The sequence below is a fragment of the Alexandromys fortis genome, unplaced genomic scaffold, assembly GCF_014885135.2.
Source record: "Alexandromys fortis isolate MF-2015 unplaced genomic scaffold, M_Fortis_MF-2015_v1.1 scaffold_97, whole genome shotgun sequence".
NCBI lineage: Eukaryota > Metazoa > Chordata > Mammalia > Rodentia > Cricetidae > Alexandromys > Alexandromys fortis.
The window spans coordinates 75,001-89,709 of NW_026067981.1; the positions used below are offsets into that span (position 1 = coordinate 75,001).

The 14,709-nt window shown below is 38.6% G+C and overlaps 1 long non-coding RNA gene across 8 annotated transcripts in view; it reads right to left on the reverse strand.

Moving 5' to 3' along the window:
- The window catches only part of LOC126511319 (uncharacterized), a 116,873-nt gene that overhangs the window by 63,767 nt on the left and 38,397 nt on the right, over positions 1–14,709 (reverse strand). The gene's annotated exons all lie outside the window — the stretch shown is intronic.

Here is a 14,709-nt window from a genome sequence, read left to right on the forward strand (position 1 = left end):
CTCATCCAAAAGCTATAAAGAACAGTTCCTTTTTTTCTCTTCTGAGTGGTTTTGGTGATTGAGTCCTCAACATTAGGATGACCAAGAAGATCCCTAAATAAAATTAGTGGACTTATCTCAACCAATAGATGTACACATTGCAACACAGTAAAACAAGCAATGTGGAAAACCAAGACAACATGAGTTCTCACAAAGATCATATTACCTCAACTACAGAATAAAAACATGTTAAAATTGGTAAAATTCTGAAGATTTTAGAAGTTTACTTGTAAAAATTATAGATGACCTAAAAGGCTATAAAAATTAGTTAGACAAATTCACTTTAGGACCTAGTCACGAAAGTCAGCAACATTAGAAAAAACAATCAGCAAATGGATCAGACAATAAGGAATATTGATAAAAAAAAATTAGCAACATAGAAGAAAAAAACAGTAAGGACATAAAAAATTTGAAAAAGAATCTTGGGAATGAAAAACTCATGAATAAAATAGCAAACACAGCAGAAAGTATCACCAACAGAACAACCAAATGAAGAAAAATATACCCACAATAGAGGACAAAGTCAACAAATACTACATCCAAACATGAATAAAAAAAGAAAAAAGGCCCATGACCACACATCTAACCATTAGAATAAAACCAGACCAAGCCTGAGATTCCATGGTATAGGAGGTGAATTGAGAAAAATAAATAAAGCGGTTCAGTGTAGGATCTGTTCAATGAAGTGATAATAGAAAATCCCTCAAATACAGAGAAAGAAATGGACAGATATTAAAGGCATTTAGAAACTCCAAATAGTCATGACCAGCAAAGAACCTCTCTTGACAAATGGTGGTCAAGATATAAAATATGTAAAATTGAGAGCAAAAAAAAAATCTATTAGGAAAAGACGACAACACATATATGAAGGAAAAGACATTAAAATAATATCAGATCTCTCATCAGCAATTTTAAAAGCCTGGAAAAGAGTGGAACAATATATTTCAAGCCTTAGGAACAAATAACTGTCCACCAACATTGACTTATCTAATGAAACTGTAAACTGGCAGAGAAATAATGACAATTCCAGACAGGCACAAACTAAGGTAGTTCATGACCACTAAGTCAAGACTGTGGAAGATTCTCAAAGGAATTCTGCCCACAGAGGGGAAAGAAAAACAGTTTCCATCATGAGAACACAGGAAACAATGAAGTTCATAAGTGGATAGGTAAAGAAAAGGGAACTAGGAAGGAATTTATCATACTCAAAACAATAAACAAGCAATCTCTGATACCAATAGAGGAAACAAATAATAATCCAACTAGCCAGAAAAACAACAATGAAGTTATAAGAATTACTAAATATCTCCCAATAATAATTTTAAATGTAAGTGATCTCAACTCACCAATAAAAGGACAGGCTGGCTGATTAGACTGAAAAACTAGTTCTACTAATATCATCTCAAATTTTGTTAAATTTTAATTTTTTTATAGGATTAACATTGTTGATCATATCTCTAAAACTCTCCCTGGCTCTTGGTCTTTGAAATAAGTAAAAGGAGAAATTAAAAGAAAGATGTTGAAAATATATCTTGAGACAACTTTAAAATGTGAACATGACAAAAAAATTAAAGGATGAAGAAAAAAATATTTCTAAAAAGCAAGTTTTGAATAATAACTTCGAAGTCATTAGGAAAGAAGAAAAATCTGTAGTCAGCAACCCAAAGTTATAATCAAGGAGCCAGAAAACAAACAAAGCAAATATATACTTTGAAAGAGAAAATAATAAAAACCAGAGCAGAAACAAAGAACTAGAAAATCCTGAATATTTTAGTAAATAAAGTTATTCTTTTGAAAGGACAAAATAAACATTTAGATACACTAAGTAAACAGAGAGAGGACTCAGAATCAGCAGTGCAGATATTACCAGGGAAATAGAAAGTCTTACAAGAGACTGCTATGAAAACTTACAAGTCAAATTGCGAAATTTAAAAGAAATGAATAAATTCCTAGGAATACACAAGAAGAAATAGAATATGTGAACAGAAGAATTATATGTACAGATACTAAACCAATGATAAAAATCTTTTATCACTGATTTATAAAAATCAATTAAGCACTGGAATTGATTACTTCATTGGTGAATTGGAGCATTTAAATAACTGATACTAATTATTGTCAAATCCCCAAAAACAGTAGAGAAGAAATACTCATGAACTAATTTTATAAGATGGAAATACTCATAAACTAATTTTATGAGGTCTTTACTATCTGCTGGAGAGATGGTTCAATGGTTAAGAGCACTGCCTGCTCTTCCAAAGGTCTTGAGTTCAATTCCCGGCAACCACATGGTGGCTCACAACCATCTGTAATGAGGTCTGGTGCCCTCTTCTGGTCTGCAGACATACACACAGAATATTGTATACATAATAAATAAATAAATATTAAAAAAAAGACCCAGGAAATGACTCTATAGAAGAAAATAAAGATATTGTCACCAACAAACAAAGATAGAAAAATCTTCAACAAAAATGCTATCAAATTGAATTTAACATTATATTAAAAGGATCATTCGCTATTCCTTAGTGGATTTATCTTAAAGATACAGTGACATGAAAAATTCTGTGACAATCACAAATTTTCAATAAATTAAAAAAAAGCATTCCACATAATTAAACAGCTCTTCATATTATATTAAAAAATTAAGGTAGAAAGGAATGCACTTCAATGCAATAAAGCCTTGTGTGACAGAGTCGTGGCGGCACCATACTCAATGGTGAGAGGCCAAAGCTCTGGCTTCAAGGTTAGGAATAAGAAAAGGTCAGGATGTTTATCCTTGCCAATTGTGTTGAATACAGTGTTGGAAATCCTTGTCAACAGAGAAAGCAGAGATAGACAATAAAGGAAGAACTGGAACGGTCTGTTGCCAAATAACACCATCTTCTACATAGGGAATCTCAGAAGCTTCCTGAATCCAGTGAAATTACCCCATATAGAGCTGGTGTTTAAAATTAACAGCTTTTCTGTACTCTCAATTATCTAAAAGAGAAATCATGGGACCAATCCCCTTTAAACTAACAATTTAGGGATAAAGTTAACCAATGAGGTGAAAGAGTCACACACTGAAAACAATAAAATATTCATGGAAGAAATGGATGCTAAATAGGACGACAGTTCATGTTCATGGACTGGAAGAATTAACAATGCTAAACTGTAGATATTATCCAAAGCAATCTACATGTTTGATGCAAACTCTATTAAATTCACAATAGTGTTTTTAAATAAAATTAGAAAAATAATTCTAAAATTCATATGGAACCAAAAGAGACTCAGAATATTGAAGGAATCTTGGTGGGCTGGAGAAATGGCTTGGCCATTAAAGGCTGGGCTCACAACCAAAACTGCAAGAATATTGAAAGGGTCTTGCAGCCTGAGGCATCATACTACCTGACTTCAAATTACATCACCAGGCTCGAATAATCTAAGCAGCATAGAACTAATAAGCTGGCAGACATATAGACCAATGGAACAAGAGATTCTCAAAATAAATTAATATTTACAATTACGTTATTTTTCAAGAACATAGAATGGAGAAGGCTAGGTTGCATTAACAAATGATGTTGAGAAAACTGAATAAACACACATAGAAACATTAAAGAAGATCTTTATTTTATGCTTCATTAAAACAAACTCAAAATAGGTTAAAAACGTAAGGAAAAAACTATAAAATTGTTACAAGTAAACACAGGAAGATAATTCCGTGAAATTGTTTGAGAAGTTTTATTTTTGCCAACTCAGCATAAGTGCCAGGCAACAAAAGCAAACATAGCCAAATGGAATCCTTTCAAAGTTGAAGTTTCTGAGAGCAAAGGGACAGAGTTCCTTCTCATCAATCAGAAGATGTTGCACAAGTCTGTTGTCGCCCTGTACGAGGGACACGGTTACACAGACCAATGCTGTGGGTCTAGGGTCTGGTAAAGACATGTCTAACTGAACTCTTGGCACACATTTGTAGAAATATAAAGTTTTACATAACCCAGCATGGGGGAAGTTACTTAAGAAATGAAATCAGAAGCAAGTTATGATCCAGGAAGCCCACCAAGGCGCATATATCTCCCAGAAATGAATTCAGTACGTTGATAAATTATTCTCAGTCCATATTCACTGCAGCATTCTCCTTAGTGGGGAATACACAAAATCAACCTAAGTTCCCGTCAATGGGTGAATGGATAAAATAATGTGAAATATACGCAATGGAATATTATTCCGCCTGAAAATGAAGGAAATGCTATTATTTCTAGCAGTGGGTATTATCAGACCCAATGGAAATTTTGTTGCGTGACATAAGCCAGATCCTGAAAGATATTGCATGACCTCTATTTGTGGCAGCTTCTGAAATTGAGCTTCCCTGAAGCAGTGGTTAGAATGACGGCTGCGGGTGACAGCAGGCGGAGGAAACGGAAACTTATTCTTTAAGGAGAAGTAAGTTCAAGAGACCCATTGTACAAGCGACTGTAGTGGCCATTCACTGTATTCTGCTGACAGTAAATTTTAGATGTCCTCCATACAAATAAATCATATGCTTTTTTTTTTTTTAAAAAAAGAATGCCTTGAACAGCCATCACTTACAAATTTTCTGCTGTCAAATAAGGGTGATCAAGTCATAGGGACTCTGCCCTTAAGGCACATTCCATGTACATAGAACGTGTCAATGTTTTATAGTGTGGCATTTTGAATGACAGAACAAAAAGAGAAAGGTTGTGTATACCTTGAAGTCATTTAAAGAAGTTGTTTCCAGCTGGTCTGGGTCTGAAAAAACCTGGGTTAAAACTGGTCTCGCTGAACATAGCGGACAATGAGGACTACTGAGACCTCAAGAACAATGGCAATGGGTTTTTGATCCTACTGCACGTACGGGCTTTGTGGGAGCCTAGGCAGTTTGGATGCTCACCTTACTAGACCTGGATGGAGGTGGGTGGTCCTTGGACTTCCCACAGGGCAGAGAACCCTAATTGCTCTTTGGGCAGACGAGGGAGGGGGACTTGATTAGGGGAGGGGAAGGGAAAGGGGAGGCGGCGGTGGGGAAGAGACAGAAATCTTTAATAAATAAATAAATTAATTAATTAAAAAATAAAGAAGTTGTTTCATTGACTTTATAACAGTAAGTATGGGGCCTGGGCCATTAGCCTGGAGCAGTTTGTGATGGGAAGGTAGAACATGGAGGTAGTTCCAGCTGTGAAAATCTGCTGTCCATGTGTCAATACTAACCAGGAAAGAGGATTCCCACACAATATGAACCTCAAGCTCTCCCCATGGGATTAACACTAAATGTTTTGGAAAACATCCGTTTTCTATTTCATCTGAAGCTTCTTGTACATTTCTTGTCCTTTTGGATATCAATGACACATTCTTTCCATGACACAGGAGCTCTTCCCAGGAAGGCCAACGAAGTCTGCTGATTAATTAGGGCCACTGTTGCATGTGTGTTTTCACTTTTTCTGCTGTGTATTATGGACATTGGTGGCAAAAATCTGTTCTTTCTTTTTCCTTAGGGATTCTAGAAGACATCAGGACGGATACCTAAACCCATCAATCATCACCTGCCAGGGTAGATCAACCTTAACACAGAGACAATGTCCCCAAACACTTGCTATAAAAACAAGTTCTGATTCTCAGGAACTTTTCAGTTAAGACAGACAACGCACCTATATGATGATAAAATGAAAAAGTGGGCATTTCTGCCTACAAATATTTAAAGAGGGGAACATACTTAAAGCCAGGAAATATTTAATCAAGAATTGGTCCTTCTAAGAGGGAAGTAGAGATTACATATTTGAACACAGTTTGTGAGTGCTAGTGTGTAGTGGCTGGTAAAGTGTTAAGCAGCAGGAAGCATGGTTTTCTGCTGTGTTCTGAAAGCTGAAGGAGATGCCCATAGTCACTGGCTTTATGAATTTCTTTGCTCTTGACTTCGCTATCCTATACCTCTGTTTATTTCTGGACAATTAATTAAGTACGTGTGATGTTGGTAGGTGCTACTTCCTTCTAAATACTTGTATAGAATTAGATAAGATTATAGTTAGCTTTTGAGTTGGTAATAACAAATGCTAAGGTCTATGTAAACAAGCAAACAAATACAGTTGTAGCCTCGTTGGAGAAAGATGCAAGTAGCTGGGAATGTTCTCTGCCACAAAGCAGTCCTCCAGAGAAAGCCACCCATTTGGCAACTTTACTCTGGCTACTTTTCATGGGGGTTTTTCCTTAAAAACAGTGTACAGGATCTTGACAGCTTTTCTGGTTGACACATATTTTTGTTATAATCCTCCAGTTCCCCATATGGTTTGAGAATGCCATTGCTCTCTGTTTCTCATGGAAACTAAGTTGCTTCTTTTGGTTTGTGTATTTTGTGTTTGGAGACAGGAAGGTGTGGTGAACTCTTAGCTAAATTATATCTTTATTAGCTCTGGGGTGAGTGGAGAAGAGCTAAGGCATTGGTTCTCAACTTATGGATCATGACCCCCTTAGGGGTTGAGTGATTCTTTCAAAGGGATCACATAAGACCATCAGAAAACACAGACATTTATATTACAATTCATGTAAGACCATCAGAAAACACAGACATTTATATTACAATTCATAACAGTAGCAAAATTTCAGTTACCAAGTAACAACTAAATAACTTTAAGGTTGGAGGTCATCAAAGCTTGAGCAAGGGTGAGAACCACTGATCCAATGTGTCTTTTGAGCCTTCCAGCTTCTTCCTTAGCCCGCTCCACCCTTCATATGCAGAGAGCCTTTCGTTTTGGGTATTACCATCTACTTTTTTGAAGAAATTTCGCCAACTCTTAGCAAAATTGCCTTCTGTGACCAAAGGAGCTAAAGGCTACTTTAAGAAATACCTATCTAATCAAGACAGACAATTCTTTTCATTCTAAAGCAATCTTCAGTCTAGAGTGTAACCCTGACCAGTGGAGGAGTTCTTCCTGTGCTTCTTTCATGTCTCTCCATGATGTGCTTGTCCGGGAGTAACTGAAGGACGAAGGCTACAAGTTCTTCTCTTCTTTTAAAAAAATGTTTTTCCTTTCGGTTTTGTGGTCCTGGAGATGCGCATAAGACTCACTCCTGTTCACTCATACTAGACACGTGCTCCACCCCTGAGCTACAGTTCAGTTCCCTTTTCACTTGTTGAACATCCGGTATGAATCAGCCACTCATTCCACTCCGGGGAAGGGGCCTGCTTACGTCAAGTTATGCCTTACTTACCTGAAGTTCTCCCATATTGTATAAAAACAGTGTTTGCTTCTGTATGTTTGTTGTCTTTCAGATTGTGCCGCCTTTGACCCCATTTGGAGGGCAGGGGATGATGGTGTACCTGGGTGGACGTGTGACTGCACTGCCTTAGTCACTTCCCTATTGCTGTGGTAAGACCCAGACAACCTGTAAAAGAAAGCACTGGACGGAACTATTGTGGCTGAGGGTAGGCATGGAGGCAGGGACAGCTGAGAGTTCACATCTTGAACTTCAAGCAGGAGACACGGCACTATCAGGAAAATTTTTTAAATTTTTATTTTTGAGATTATAATATATGAACATTGCTTCCCTCCTCTCTTTCCTTTCTCCATACACTCCCATATGCCCTCCTTGTTCCTTTTAAAATTTATGTGTTTTTCAACAATTGTTGTTACATGCATATGTTTTGAAACCTCAAATATCAAATATCACCCTAATCCTTCCCAAACATTTTTATCAACTGGGGACCAGGTATTTAAATGTATGGGCCCGTGGGAGTTGTTCTCATTCAAACCCCCAGCATAGCACAAAATTGTAAATGACTCATTCCTGCGAATAGAAAGGGTGCCACTCAATCCATTTATCAGGAGCACAGCGGTACATTATAATCATCTTAGGGAAAGTTGGGCAAAGGACTCATCAGACACACCAGACCGAGGAAAGGATGTAACTCCCTCCCCTAGAGCCCACTAAAAGATGGACACCCAGCTTTGTCATGGTGACAACTGCCACCAGCTTCTCATCGGACCGGGAAGAAAAGGGCTCCTGCTTAGCTTGGTCCCCATGGTTGATGTAGCCTCCTCAAACACTATCTTTCCATCTGCCTGTTCCTTTGCCTTTCTCTTTCCTCTGCCACTGGACTCAGTTCTGAGGCTCCACTCTCAGATCTGTGGCACCCACAATCACACTGTTCTGCTTCTTCGCAGCCCTGGTTAGCTGTCAGCATCAGTACTGACTCTGTCCACATTTCCGCAGGCCTGCTTCTGACCTCTTGAACTTTGCTATGTCTTCTTTACTGTTTCCAGCCACTCTAAGCCCACATACATGCTCTCACTGCATATATTCACCATGTGAGGTAGGGTGTGTGAGCTGAGAGTTAATTGGTGATTAAGACTAGAATCAAAGAACCTGTGCTTGCCTCAGCTACCTTTACCGGGGAAAACAGAAGTGTCTGGCAAATGGTTGTCACTGAAACCACCATAGCTCGTAAAGTTTACTTAATACGTTCTGACATGGTAAAAAGACACACGCTTGTTTGTTATTTTTCTGAAATAAAACAATCAGAACAGTAGCACCATGTCTTGTCAAAACAAACATAAACAAACCCACAGTTTAGTCAGAGAAATATATACGAAAGCCTTCCTTCCAGACTATGCCAGGGTACCAAAGCGGATGTAAATTCACATCGAAGGGAAAATGGGCCTATGTGTGTTTTCCTGGAAAGATGTGTTACTGAGAAAGGCAATTCTCTCTGCTTCCTTCACTGTGGGTGTATTGAAAGAGAACTAAAATTATCACCAAGAGGACTGAATGCTGGCTTTGTTACCTTGAAACACTGACATCTTTACTAGAAATCAGCCTCCCAGTGAGGCCTGATGCCAGAGAGACTCAGAGTCTGCACAAGTGTTCAGTGTTACCTTCTCCACTTGCCATATGGGCCTGCTCCTGCTCCCATTGGTGTGAGCATCTCCCCCAGTGATGGTGGGATGGGGTGGGGGTGAGAGAGCAGCACAGGGTGGTCAGAGCATTCTTTGCCAGGCTTTCTCTCAGAAGGAAAACACAGCAGCTGGACTGGTCCTTACTGTTTCACTTCTGGCTTCATGAAACTCCTTAAAACAGTACCCTCAACTAACATTAAGGAAGATCCTTAGCCTTCTTAGATACGTGGCAATGACCAACAAAGGGAGGCTAGAATTGGAGGGAGTGTAACTAGAAGGGGTGATACTTTGTGATTAAAAAGAAAAAAAACCTTTAGGATTAATAACAAAGCATCACCATTTCTCTTTCCCGTACACATCTACTCTGAGTTTTTTGCTCATTGTTTTATTTCTATGTTTTGCAACACTCTCCCTACTTCCTCTCCTCTGAAAGCGAACACTGCCAGTAATCTTCTTCCCTATGTTCTCATTATGACACTATTAATGTCTACCTCCAACTTCTTTATCTCTGCATTCTCTTCAATTGCTGCGGATGTCTTTGTTTTATTTTCTAAGCTTCACAAAAAGGGACTAAGTCCCAGAGTTTTTTTCTAGTCCTAGTAGAAAGTACACATTGCTAGTCCTATCGATAATAACTTGATTGATTACAAAGGAATGGTGTTTGTTTTCTAGCTTCTAAGGTCCGTTATGCACTTGTGATGTTAACGACATTCCCTGGGCCCTTCTGAGAGAGGAAACTGTGGGTGGCTTTGGTGCATCATGATGTAATTTTTGATCATGAGATGTTTTCTCCTCAAGGATCCAGAACACTCAAATCACAAGACAAGTAGGAAGTCACATCTGGAGAATGACAGCTATTGTTCTGGTTTATGTTGGGTGTTGTATCAGAAGTGAGAGTGTGGCCGTGTGGGCTAACACCTTCCCCCCTCTTTTTAGTCAATACATAAAGCCATCTGCAGCAAAAGTCAGGAGGAGAGTCTATAAGTCCTCTCTCATTTCACAAGTGATCATGGGGAGTGCAAAAGTAAGAACACTACAAGTAGTATTCACCAGAGCACAGGCAGGCTTAGGATTTCCCAAGAATTTGTGAGATTGTGTGGGGCTTTCTGTTACAGCATCTGAAAACAGTTTCATTTAGTTAGACAAGATAAAACTCTAGACTGACAAAATTTCCAAGGAAAAGTCCCTTATAATAATAAAAATAATAGTAATTAATTGAGGGATCATATCGATAGGGGCTGACTTTACCACATTATAGTTTGATCTTCACAGTGGAGCTACAAGATAGTAATATTAGCACCAGCCTACAGACAAGCCAACAGAGGCATAGAGTGGGTAATGGGCTTGTTGAAGGTTGACTTTAGGCTCCACAGCCTTCTCAAATAATTGAAATATACATATAGGTCCTGAGCTTCTAGAGGATAGAATCCAAGACTTCTGTATCTATGAGACCTTTTATAGTATTTAGCTTAAGAAGGTTAATTAATAGTCTTATGACAGGTTTGTAAGGACCTCATCCTCCCTCGTGCTCTGGTGGTTTTATAACTATGACAGTGGATGTTTAGAAGGTCATGCCAAGAAGCTAGTAGTTGACTTCAAGGGGGCAGCAAAGTCATTTACTACCTTCCTTGTTTTTCCCATCCTGGAAGAGTACAGAGAGAGCTGTAGCTATATAGCTTTCAAATTACAGTTAAATTGCCTGCTATAGAGGCCTTGGTGCTGGAGCATGTGGAGGTTGGTCATGTTGTGTCCACGTCTGGGAAGCAGTGAAGGACAAAAATTGGTGCTAAGTCAACAGGCACCCACAGAATGCTGCTATGCGCAGTTAGGGTGAGTCTTCCTACTTCAATTAGCCTAGACCAGAAGTTCCTTTAGATACATTCATTTTGTTTCCTAGGCTATTCTAGAGCCCATTAATTTGACAAACAATATTAATGATTGCAATCTTGTCTACCCTTTACCTTGCTTGGACATTTATCATCTAGGTGGCTCTAGATCTTGCCAAGTTGGCAATCATCATCAACTATTAGAACTTCCTTGTCTTTGCTTTGCTGGAGATCTGCTGAAATTACTCTCATAAAGTTAGGGTCTAGGGTCAGAGATGGGCTAAGCCTTAAGATCAAGGTGAGCTAAAGCAACAAAGTGTGGGACTATATAGACTATAGAAGCAAATGGAAAGATGGGGTCATTTCAACAAATGAGTAGGTGGACAGATAGGTAGAAGGTCCAGACATCTGAATAGCAGACACATAGATGGTAACTCCTAATAGGCTGTATTAGTGATGGGAATTGAGGTACACTGAAGCCCTTGGGACAGTTGGGACTTTTCTGCCTATCAGTGTCGGAAAGTCGGATGATAGGTCAGTGGGGTGTCAGCATCACAGTGTTAGGTACTTTCCTCTTTATGGGCTTTATGTGGGGGGGGGGGTTACCTCCTTTCCACAGTTTGGCGTGTTAGGTAAGTTCTCAGGCCTGGTTTTCCTAATACGAGTCTAATGCACTAATATACTTCTCCAGTCCAAATTCACATTGATAACTTTATAGGGTGGCACCGTGTCGACTTTTAGGAATAAGTTATTTGTCAGTCCATGCTGGACAGATGGTATTGTTTGTATACCCAAGAGTGCAGAGTTATCATGTTTTGTGTTTACACTCAACATGTAGCTAAAATGCTGCTTACAAAATGTCCTTATATCCACAGATAAGTGCAGTCCTCACGCCTCATCAAGGAAATGTCTCCTGCAACAGGCAGAGACCATTACAGAAAATTATAAACAATCAAAATGTGGACTTGTGGAGCCCAGTTCCACGTGATACATCTCCAACACATAACTGATATGTGTACATCTGTGTACAAATGAGGGACAGATTTTAAAAGTTACCTGAAGAAATTTACCTACTCCCACTCCAATATTCATTTCTTTTTGGTAAAACAAAACCAAGCTAAACAAACACACAACAAAAACCCCAAAACAAAAACAAATGAAAAACCATACCAAAACAAAGGACAAGAACAAAAATCATCAACAAGGAAAAGCCCACTCAAACTGAAAACAAATGCAAGAAATCCAAGAACCACCGTGAACACTTTCTCTCAGTCATACCGTGTACCCAATGGCCTATTGAACCCTTTCGTGTATGCTTGTTTGCCATTGTTTTACCTAGGCCTTTATGATCTCTAATCTAGGTTTTATATTTTTTATATTAGCTTTACAACCAGCATTCCGTTCCTTATACCAAGCCATTCTTTATTCTGACTCCATATGCTTTAGAACATACACTGTCTCATGGTTTCTGACTCGCTGAAACTCCATCATAGAGATAATAAAGCCCAAAGGACATAACACATTTTATCTCACGTGATTTCTTTTCCTCACAGTATTGGGAATTTAATCCCACACAGATAACTTGAGTGTCTTGTGACTGAAAAAAAAAATTTCACTTCCCTGGCAGAGGGTTGAAATGATATCCACTTCTCTTGCTCTTCCCCCCCCCCCCTGTTTCTAGTTCATGTTTTCCTGTTTGCTTCATTTGGCAAGCAGTTTTTAGGCAATCATCGGAGGTAACTACATACAGCTGCTTAATCTATGTAGGCTATGATTTCAAAAGAATAAAGGGCTTGACCTCCGTTTTTCTCAACAAATCTTAGGAAAGGCTCTGACGGTCCTAGCCTGTAGTATGTGCTTTTAATCACTACAACAAAATGGCATGCCTTTCAACTTGGCAGGTTAAGTTCCTGTCTCCCCCTGGCAGCTTGTAACAAAAGACAGCTCATCCAAGATCACAAGGCACAAGGAGTAGGTTAAGGTTTCAAAAGAATGAAGATCTTTATCTCAGTTCCACTCACCAAATCTTAGGAAAGACTGTGATAGTCCTGGTTTATGTTCTGTGCTTTCAATAAACCAATGTAGAAAAGGAGTATACCTTTAGACTTGGCACGTTAAGTTGCTGTCTACTCGTGGAAGCTTGTCACAAGTGATAGCTCATTCAAGAGCCCAAAAAGTAGGACGTTGATCCAAGATCACAAAACTAAAGGAAAGTATGGCTCTGCTTGGACTTGAATGGCAAGAGATATGGGGCAGATAAAGCGACACGAGCACACTGCCCATGCATGTTCATCACACCATAGCCATGTTTACTCTCAGTCTTCCTCATTTCTACTCTGCTCCATTCTCATTGGTTTTAGGCTTGTGCATCTTTGCTAGTGTCATAGTTAGAGTTACTATTGACAGAATGAAACACCATGATCAAAAGCAAGTTGGGGAAGAAAGGATTTATTTGGCTTATACTTGCACACCATAGTCTATCATTGATGGAAATCAGGACAGGAACACAAGCAGAATTGGGATTTGGAGGCAGGGGCTGATGAAGAGGTCATAAAGGAATCTTACTGGTTTGCCCCTTATGGTTTATTCAGCCTGCTTTTTTTTTTATAGATCCCAGGACAACCAGCCCAAGGATGGACCCACAATGGGCTAGACTTCCCCCTATCAATCATTAATTAAGAAAATGCCTTACAACTGGATCTTATGGAGGCATTTCCTCAACTGAGGTTCCTTCCTTTCAGATAACTCTAGCTTGTGTAAAGTTGGCACAAATATAGCCAGTACAGCTAGTCTTCCTGAAATATACGATTGACTGTGTTTTATTCTTCTATAAAAAGTCTAGCTAGAATATCCTCATTAGGAGGTTTTGTTGACCTGCCTCTGACCTCTTCTTCCTTTGTGCCATTAGGATATTCATTTGTCTATTGCTTTGTCTTGTGGTTATCTGTGTTTATTCTTGCTGTGATACTGTTGGAGAGGGCACAGAGTAATTCAACAAAGTACTGAATTACTAAACAAATAAATAGATAACTGAGATTTTCAGGGATATAGATCATATTAAAGCTTTTATTTTTTCCTGGATGTAAGGGTCACCCCTCAACTCACTCTCCTGTTCCTTCAACCTTCTCCTTGAACAAAAGCACACATATGTACAACAATCATTTTAGAGGGAAAATAGGGTCACCACTTAAGGACAAAGGAGTTTCTTATCATTTCTGTTTATCCCTTTTGCTTCTATGCAAGCAAAAGTACTTATAGTTCTTTAAAATTCTTCTATTTTTCTTTTTGGATAAATGCAGGCGTGTGAAGAAAGCAGAGGGCTGAAGAGCATCTGAAATGAAGACAATGAGGTTGAATAGAAAGGAAAGGACAAAAGAGAATAATAAGGTCACAGATAACAATCCCGCAAACATTTCACTTCTGCTCATGGTGGGCTAAATTTGTCTTAATGATGAGAAAGTGGCTTGTGAAAGTCTTTCGACTATGTGCATGGGTAGCAGACAGTTTTCTCCGTGTGATACATAAGCAAATCTGGTTTCACCTAATACAAGCAAATTCTTATTACAGAAGGCTATTCTTGGAAAATGCATTAGCAGACTAAAAATGCTTGGGTTTTTCCAAGAGCACACGTGAGGTAGAGCCCTAAGCTTGCAGTATCTATTTAATAGCCTACAAATCAGAGAGGATTAATCTTCTTTAGGTTTTGTATTTAAAGGGTTGTATAAAGTCCTCGATGGGCGTTTCTTAATAAGATCATATTTTGTAACATGTCAAATACAGTATGAGTCATTAATATCACAGAATACTAATGCTAGACCAGGCAATGTGAGCTACTAACATGTCTTCTACAGGACAATAAATTAATGGATATAAGTGCTGTATTTTTAAAGTTTCATCATAATTTTTTATATTACTCTTAGCAATTTTATTATTGAAGGGCAGCCACAAAACTGGGC